The sequence below is a fragment of the Neodiprion lecontei genome, chromosome 3 (assembly GCF_021901455.1).
Source record: "Neodiprion lecontei isolate iyNeoLeco1 chromosome 3, iyNeoLeco1.1, whole genome shotgun sequence".
NCBI lineage: Eukaryota > Metazoa > Arthropoda > Insecta > Hymenoptera > Diprionidae > Neodiprion > Neodiprion lecontei.
Window position 1 is genome coordinate 853,100 of NC_060262.1, and position 8,827 is coordinate 861,926.

Consider the following 8,827-nt stretch of genomic DNA (forward strand, 5'->3'; position numbering starts at 1 on the left):
AAAACGAACAGTTTCAAATTCACAAATACACTCCGCAGCTCTGAAAAATTCAACGACACCTCGTCGATGGTAAAAGTACGTTTCTAAATTGATAAAATGGTACCGTTTCTCTATTTGTCTTCTTTAATAGACATTTAGTTCGATGATTTCCTGATCCTCGGATAAAGCCGCGACATTTTGATCATGAATTATTACACCGGTCTCGATTGATCGTAACGTCCATCGATAAGAGAAGAAGACATCTGCTTCTTCGCGTCACGTGTAGATAAAATACATACTCGTGCTTTAAATCAGTTGAAATTATTGGTTGTTCTTTCAAAACGTCTGTTTTCAATTAAAACTGAGCAAATGGTGTGTGAAAGAAGCTTTGAACTTATCGTAAGAAGCGATTAAACATATTTTATCCTCGATCGATGAAATAAAAACTGCGAGACAGAACCGATGTACCAAAAAATTGATAATCGTGGATTCCTGAGCAAGAATTTCAACGATTATTCATAGATTTCTGAATTTTCGATTTGACTTTTAATGGTAAAACAAAAAAGAGAGAGAGAGAGAGAGAAAAAAAAGAACAACGACGAGAATGCCGAGTCGGGAATTGAATTTTGCGGGATCAGCGAACTGCGGAAGATATGGTTCTAGGCTCAATAGAAGAAATAGCCAAATACCAAATTCTACTAGCTGTTAAAGGTCCCTCTCTTTCTCCTCGGATCGAAATTCGATGGATGGTAATTTACTCGTCGATATCCCTCCCCGTCTCCCCCCCTATTTTCTCCGCTTTTCCCATTTTTATGCCCCGCCATTCGAGTAGGAAGAAAACCAGTTTCACGCCGGCAGTAACAGCCGGTGTTTGTACGCTGAGAAGAACATTGACTGGGAATATTGACGCGCGACATGCACTCGGAAAGGGTCCACGGAACTGATCAAAGAGAGGAGCCCTTTCTCTCTCCCTCTCTCTCCCTCTTTTATCCTTCTTCTCCTCGATCCTCGAGATCGAGAGTCGACCGCGTTGCCACTAAGAAATTACATCCCGACTAATGAGCCGATCACATCAGCCTGACGTATAAGTCCAGGACATCGTGCTGCAGGTCCTTCAGGCTCCTACGCGTGGCCCGTTTCCCTTTCTCTCCTTTTCCATTCCCTTCGTCACGACTGTTTATTTTTATTTTTCAATTTTTCTTCACATCGTAAACAATGATCACGGAATAATTCTGCGTACTTATCCGCAACCGATTTCTGTCTCTCGTTTCTTCTCTCAATCGATCGCGAACACTGCTGGGTAATATTTGAAACGGTTTAATTTAAAATAATCATTTAAAATGTGAACGACACTTTGCATTTTACATTTTAAATATCGTAAAAGTATCCGTTCACATCCACCCATTTCAACGGTCTTTTCAAAAGTATTTCCCATTTTCAAACGGATCTGTGGAAGCTGTTTATTACCCAGCAGTGATTACCAATCGATTTTCGGATCGGTAATAAACGCCGAGGCATATAACCAGTATTGGGATCTGCCTTTCTGCTCGGTTGACTAGCCGAGCTCTTGATCTAGCATATAAGCGGCGTTTGCACCCCGATTCTCTCGGATCGAGTCGCCGTGTCCGTATAATGTAACCCGGCGAGGCTGGATTATATTCCGACTTCGTTTCTCGGCGAGTGCGTGTATGAATGCACGCGTGTGTGTGTGTGTGTGTGTGTGTGATATAGGCTTCATAGCCAGGGATATGGAGACACAGACGCAGTGCCATGGCGCCCACATATTTTGTTCTAGATACGATCTACATTCTACACATAATACAGGCATGGATCGGTGATCCGGCTTTTCAACGCGCACGACGACGCTTCACGCTTTAATAACGTCATAAATCAATCATTCGAAACGTGTCACATGTAACGTTTCGTCGATCCAATAATTCGTTCCTCATAACCTCGCAATCGGCTACGGATAATTAAGAAATCGGAGATGTTTCCTTTTCTCTTTCTTTTTTCGAATCATTTGGATACTTTGGAAAGGAATTCGAAATATAGCAAAACCGCGTTATTATTCTGAAAATCTTCCAAGCATGCGAATCAGTTGTGTTACATACGCAACTTTTAGAGAATTTGTTTATTTTTATTTTTTTTTTTATAACTTGGACTTACAAGAGGGGGCAGGAATCGATAATTTGAAAAAAGAGAATAAAGGCAACCGTGGCGTGAACAACCTTGAGCTCATTTAATTAAGGCGAGATACCCTTGAGCAAAATTATTCTATCTGTATCAAAGTTTACAACAATGTGGCTGCTTTTAGCCGGTCACACGCGTTTGCTTGTGTGATCAAAATACAAACTTGTCTAGATATTATACGTATATGTATACAAGCGGAATATGTTCACACTTGTTAGAAGTACAGGGAATCCTCCGAGGATTAGAGTTCGAATACATCGTTTCGATACCGGAATTAAAAAGTTTAGGTCGATCAATTTTATTATCTATAAATTGGCGATCCACGAATTTAATTTATTACACGGCGGACATTTTTTTTCTGTTATCTTCTCTGTTTTCACATCGGTATCGTTGCGGGATAATTAAAAAGTTTCTCTGGTGTATCGGAACGTAACAAAAGAGTCAATAAAAAAAAAAAAAAAATAGACAAATTAAATAAAATTGTATTCGAAATTTCATTGCGGTGAAACAGTTTCTTACAAAACTAATTCCGTCTCTCGCTTATCGATAAAAAAAGATTAAAAAAAAAAAAAAAAAAACCATAAAACGGCGAAAACTGAGGGACGAAAAATGCAAAATAAGAACGGACAGAAAGAGAGAGAGAACGTGTCTGGCCCGCGAAGCTGCACGAATGTTAAACTATGAGGCTGCAGATGAGAATAAAGTGGTCGTGTGGTGTATGTATAAGGAGAGGAATCAGACCACGAGGCTTATATACCTATATCAGTAGTATTTTCTCAAGTGTCGTTAATCTCTGAGGATGCTGCTGCTGTTGCTGCTGTTGCTGGAGCGGCGGCGTTGAGGCTTAGAGTGTGCGTCAGAAGACGCAGAGTGGAAAGGGGATGGAAGGGAAGGGAAGGGAAGGTAAGGAGTGTGGGGATGATTCTAAGGCGACGCGACGGCGTCGGGTCCGCTACACCTTTCGGGGCTGAACAGAGTCTATAAAGTGGTCGCCGAGTCTGCGACACCGTCGGGACGACATCGGGCGTCAACTAATTAGGCCTAAAAACCCACACAGAACCGCCCGACACCTACCCGGATTTTCTCTGTCATCCGCCGCCTGCGAAACCCGCGGAATTAGAGAAAAAGAACTCGCGGAATTTCCGCCCGCAACGTTTTCCAAAATTTTCGCTGCCAGGTGCGGATGCCCATTGAGCTGAAAACAATCGATGCACCGATTAAACGAGTCGAAAAAAATGATCGATTACACACGATCAATCGGGGGAAAACGATCGATTTACAATCGAAGATGATGTATGAGAGTTAAATGCATGGCGTGAAAAAAAAGAAAAAGAAAGGAAAACCAAAAAACTCTCGAAACAACGGAACTACCTAATTAGACTTTTTACCGTGTGAGGGTAAAAATATTGAAAGATCGAAAAATCGAGAGTCAAACTGACGGAATTTTTCTCGATAGTACAGAATCGTGTACACATTCTCGAATTGCTGTTTCATATTTTTACCTTTCCGTATTTCGATTATCTATGTTTGAAATTTTTTGAGCTTCGTCTTTCTACATTTTCAAATTCTACGAATAAGATTTTAAGATCGATATTCTGGTCCTTTTATCAATCGGTTATTCCAGTTTTTTTCTTACCCCTAAAACCCTTTTCCCCTTTTCCCTAGCCAGGCTGTATAAGCTGGGTTTGTTGGTGGGTTTCTATGTAATTTTAATATTTTCTACAATTTCTTCGGCTAATTTATGTGTCAGTTTTAACGCTAGTAACTTGTCCAATAAAATTCAAGCAATATCATTCACCAAGTGTATTATGTTTAAAGTATATTGTGTAGATACATGTCATGCACGACTTGTGTCCGGTTATACCTGAACATGGTATAATACGAAGAAAATATACGTTTCATAAATTCGATGACGGTGAATTCATCCATCACATTCTTGTTGCATGTAATTAACATAATTTTAGCCTTAATTGATCGGTTTTTATGCTCGAACGAAAATATATTTCGACGTAACACGGTTGACGAAAAATTGCAGGGAAGGAATTTCGTTTCACAAAGAACATCGAGGCAAAGTCTAATTAATAATAAAGAATGATTTTAGAGCAAACGTGCAGTACGGTAAAACACCCTGGAGGCTTGACATAAATTTAAAAACAGTATGTGACACACGACTTATGCGAAGTTGTCACACAAGAAGTATAATATATATCAAAGGAAAGAAAAAAATTATCGCTGAATTTTATACTATATTTCAAGTTTTAAGTATGTGTATATATATATATATATATATATATATATATATATATATATATATATAGGTAGATGAATATTCAAGATCGTTGCTGTCGTAAACCGTCGTAAACAATCTGTTAAGCATCTCGAAATTGATTTCAAAACGAATATTACACATCTATTCAATTTCCCTGTTTCTATTTATTCTCGAGTCTAACTCTAATACATATTAAATGAAAGTAAGAAATCACTTTTCCATAGGTTTTTCTTATAATCAAGAAGAGAATACCAGATTTCGAATTAAACGAGGGTTTCACTCTTAACGAAACTGCGAACACGAATTCAAAAAAAAAAACCTGACGCGATGTAACTATTTGAGTATTTTTCCCAGTTTCAGTGCGTAAACGTCTCTAGGAAACAGCATAAACAATCGGTACAGTTTTTTTTATTGCAGACCTGTGTAATTAACGAGCGAAACAGAAATTGGCAACGGTTGTCTTGTGCGTAATTAATAATCAAGAATAGTTTAAATAGAGTCAACGAAAACTTAGCCACTTCTTCTTTCTCGTTTCAATTAATCTTCCGACATGGTTAATTTGTTTCCATTATTTTTTTGTTTTTTTCCTTTATTTCTTCCAGTCGACATTTACACAGGAAGACGAGGAGGAGTAGAACAGAAACGAGTCAACCAAAGCGATACACGCTATCGTTGTCAGCTAGAGTTCGCCGCCGATTAGAATAGGACCGGTTGTTTCCGTCGTGTGAACTTCCGCGCTGGCAACACGAACAGGCTAATCTTTCGATACGAGTCGGTGTTGGAGGTGTCGGTGCATACGCGTTTAAAATAAGCAATAGGCCAGCATTGAAAGCAAAGAAAAGTGGACGTAACCGCGGACGAATAATAAGCAAGGCTTTTCAACAGCTCGTTTTACGGACACTCGGTATATTCGTTGTAAGTACGTGTAGATACCTATTGGACAATCTAATCGCGAGTCAGCGCCATGTGTAATAGCGAAGAACAAGAACAGAGTGGAAAAAAAAAAAAAAAAGAAAAAATATAACGACCAAAATTCGGAGGTAGCTGAGCGAGCGTCAAGGTGAACTCAAAAATTAGCTGCTGTTTAAATAATGCGGAATTCGAAATTCTAAGAGTTTTTCTCGTCTTGCGTTTCGTTTCAACGATTTTAATATTCCGTCACTGTCGTGGTTATACCGACAATTCGTTATTATTGCTAATATTATTATTATTATTATTATTATCCCTTCCTTCTTTCTTTTCGTTTTTTCAATTCATTCCACGTCTAGGACGTGGCACAGAAAAATCAGAGATGGAAAAAAAAAGAGGTGATAGACAGGCTTGAACTGTCAAGGAGCTATGCCACAACTTTGGGCGAAGTTCGATCGATACACTGTAATATAATTATGATACACGTATTTATGATATGCGGTTCTAGTCAGGCGTTGGTGACGACGGATTGCTACATAATTAGCTTGTAGGCAGATCAAGAGCGCGACGAAGAAAGAAAAAGAGAGAGAAAGAGAGAGAGAGAGAGATGAGGAAACAAAATATATGTCGGAGAACAAGAATGCGGTGTCAGATTGACATTTGTAGTGGTATCATAATATTCTGAAAACTGTAGATATTCGCGTTTACTCGATGCCAACGGCTACTGTTTTAAGTTTTTTTTATTCTTTCATCCTGTTTCGATAAGTGGTATCTGCACCGGTGAGTTCGATTGAATTAACACTCGTCAGACAGATCGAGATAGATATTCGATTATCATTTTAAGCCGCGCTATCAATTGCAGGCAAAGAGCGAAGAGGATTTTTTTGCTTCGTTGACCGGGTCAAAATTGCTTCTGATCTTCAAAATATACTAATTCTCTCATTATCGGACAGTGTGCACGTCTTTTCAGACTACAAATGACCGAGTAATGAATTCCCCATTCAATTACCGATGTCTTGAACGATATTGTGAGTACGTCAAAATTCTCGATTGGCTTCGCCACTTAATCCGTCCATTCTCATTTACTCGTTACCACTTATAGATTCCATCGAAAATATCAACGAGCAGGATAAAACGTAGATTTTTAATCGCAAGTAGACAAAAAATACTTCGCGAGGGTTCCACGAAATGGATGCAATTACACCGCGAATCCCTCGGTCATCAGAATATTGAAGTTAAATCAGCGAGTTTTCAACCTAGCGTCAGTAATCAATATCTCGAGATTACGAGTCACCAAACACTCAAAAATTCTCACTTACGATCAACGGTTAACCGTTCCACTCCCAATGGCTAATCAAAAATTTAAAAACACTATCAACAATGCAACGACGAAGAGTGAGCCGTAGACTTGTGACCGTAAAGAGCGAAAAGTCGTTTCGTCACCTGGAAAATGTCACTCGAATGGCCCAGATGCCGAGACTGCCTTGAGGTTGAAAAACGCGTAACATCGAAAAGGACTAAACAGTTCCGCCCGCATGTTCTGTGAGCGTAAATTACACGGCGAACGCGCGTATCTCGAGAGAAAAATGTTGAAAAAAGGAAAGCCGGAGGGTGAGTAAGTGGATGAATGGATGGCAGCCGGACGGTGGTGGTGGCGGGCAGGCATGGCAGGGCACTGAGATAAGCTTCTTTAGCGATATGGAAAAGCGAGGGCATGATACCACCGCACGTCCATTGTTCGACCGTGCCTTCCTTCGCGACACGGTACGTGAAGGATGGAGAAACCGGCGCAAGGTATCGACATCCACGCACACCTCGATAGTCGTCGAGGCTCTTTACGAGCACCCGTCGACGTTGATAGTCATGCTGTGACCAGCCACCGCACCGCTTCCAACCCGCATGGTTCCAACGTCGCGAAGTCGAACTTCGAGGACCCCTCGATTTGGCGAAAGTCCTTGAGAGGCGAGTTAACGCGACGGGATGGAATTGAATTGGCATCGACGTCTGAGATGTAGGGGGTGCAGGGAACGTACAAGGCAATATCACGGTGATTACAAGTCACCGAAAACTTCAAGACTCTCGTTCACGATCACCGGTCCACCGTTCCACTCCCAATGGTTGATCAAAAGTGTAAAGACACTAACAAGAATGTAACGATAAAGAGTGAGCCGCACAAGGCGCATGTATCCAGAAAACAACTCGATATACCGAAGCTCGCGATATTGCCATGTCATGCGGTAAAACGTTTCATGCCTCTCAACCGCAATAACAATGTACTCACAATCAGCCATTACCTTTTACGCGCGTATCGTTCCGCGGGTGATTTACGACTGGCATCGAACGGGTTCATTCGAGTCGGTTTTCACCGCGGATGGTCAATTTGATCTCGCTTAGTTCAACACGTGTCAGGCAAAACGTGTGGTAGGTAATTTGGAAGCGAAGGGTCTACTTACATGGTCTAATCAGTCAGGGTTGACATGGCTTCCGCGATCGAGATCCGTGATAAGTGGGTTTGGAGTTTGCCGCAATCTGGATCAGGCCTTCTCTTCTCACTTATTATCCTATCTACCACGTCTTGTTCGTAACAGCGCGATGCTCTCCTGCTGCTCCGCACCAGCTCGAGCCTCCGGTTCACTTATTTAAATAACTAATTGCGAGACGCACCTAGTCACTACTATCTGACGTTACGGTACGCGGCGCTCGTCGTTCACGGGGCGATTAATTAGACCGGCTAACTAGCTGCTTCCACATTAAGCACACCGTGCCCGTATGCACGAACAGCACAACCACTGCCGGTCCGAATCAGAATGCCATCAGCCGACGTAGGTGGTACCATGCGGCCAATAGCTGGATCAAAACACCGCCTCGATCATGCTCTCAATCACACTTCGATTCCCGCATCACCGATCAACACAAGCCGTTATTCCGTCTTTCGCCCGCTTCTTGATCCACGACAACTGACACAACAACCGATCAATACGGCGCACTGTCAACCGGCACTCGGTCCCTCGAACCTATCAACCCCTTCACCCACTCCTCGAAATTCACAGGACGAGGTGCCAAAGGATGCGAACCTCTTCGGACGGAGGACGTGGTGCAGCCGTTGACTGCGGGTCTGTTACTGCCCTGGACAATCACCTCTCGGAAAGAGAGGGCACCAGGCGAGCTCTCGACCGCGTAGGCGTACCTCTCTCCATCTCATGGGTGGAGCTCAACGCCTACCGAGGTGACGCCTACTTCGGTGACGAGTTTCTCGAGAGCTCAAAACCCGCCAACTGTCGGCGTCCTTCGACTGACCCTCCGCCCTTCGTATATCAGCGATTAATTATCACCTCGTAGCCAGGCTCTTCAAGATATTCTACTGGAAAGCTGTGTTTGCTTTACCATTCAAGTATCGAGCCATTCGGCAGCTTGACTATTCGCCACTTTCTTGCGGATCCTTACCGACCTCGCAGTCTCCGATGCTTGGTGATGCGCATC

General features: G+C 42.1%; 1 protein-coding gene across 2 annotated transcripts in view; it reads right to left on the reverse strand.

The window, feature by feature from the left end:
• Positions 1-8,447, reverse strand: part of LOC107222967 (GATA-binding factor A-like) — a 29,175-nt gene extending 20,728 nt beyond the window's left edge. For both annotated transcript variants that reach the window (XM_015662523.2, XM_015662522.2), the window contains exon 1: positions 7,801-8,447. The gene's annotated coding sequence lies outside the window, so the exon portion shown is untranslated. The remainder of the gene's footprint in view (positions 1-7,800) is intronic.
• Positions 8,448-8,827: the final 380 nt, after the last annotated feature.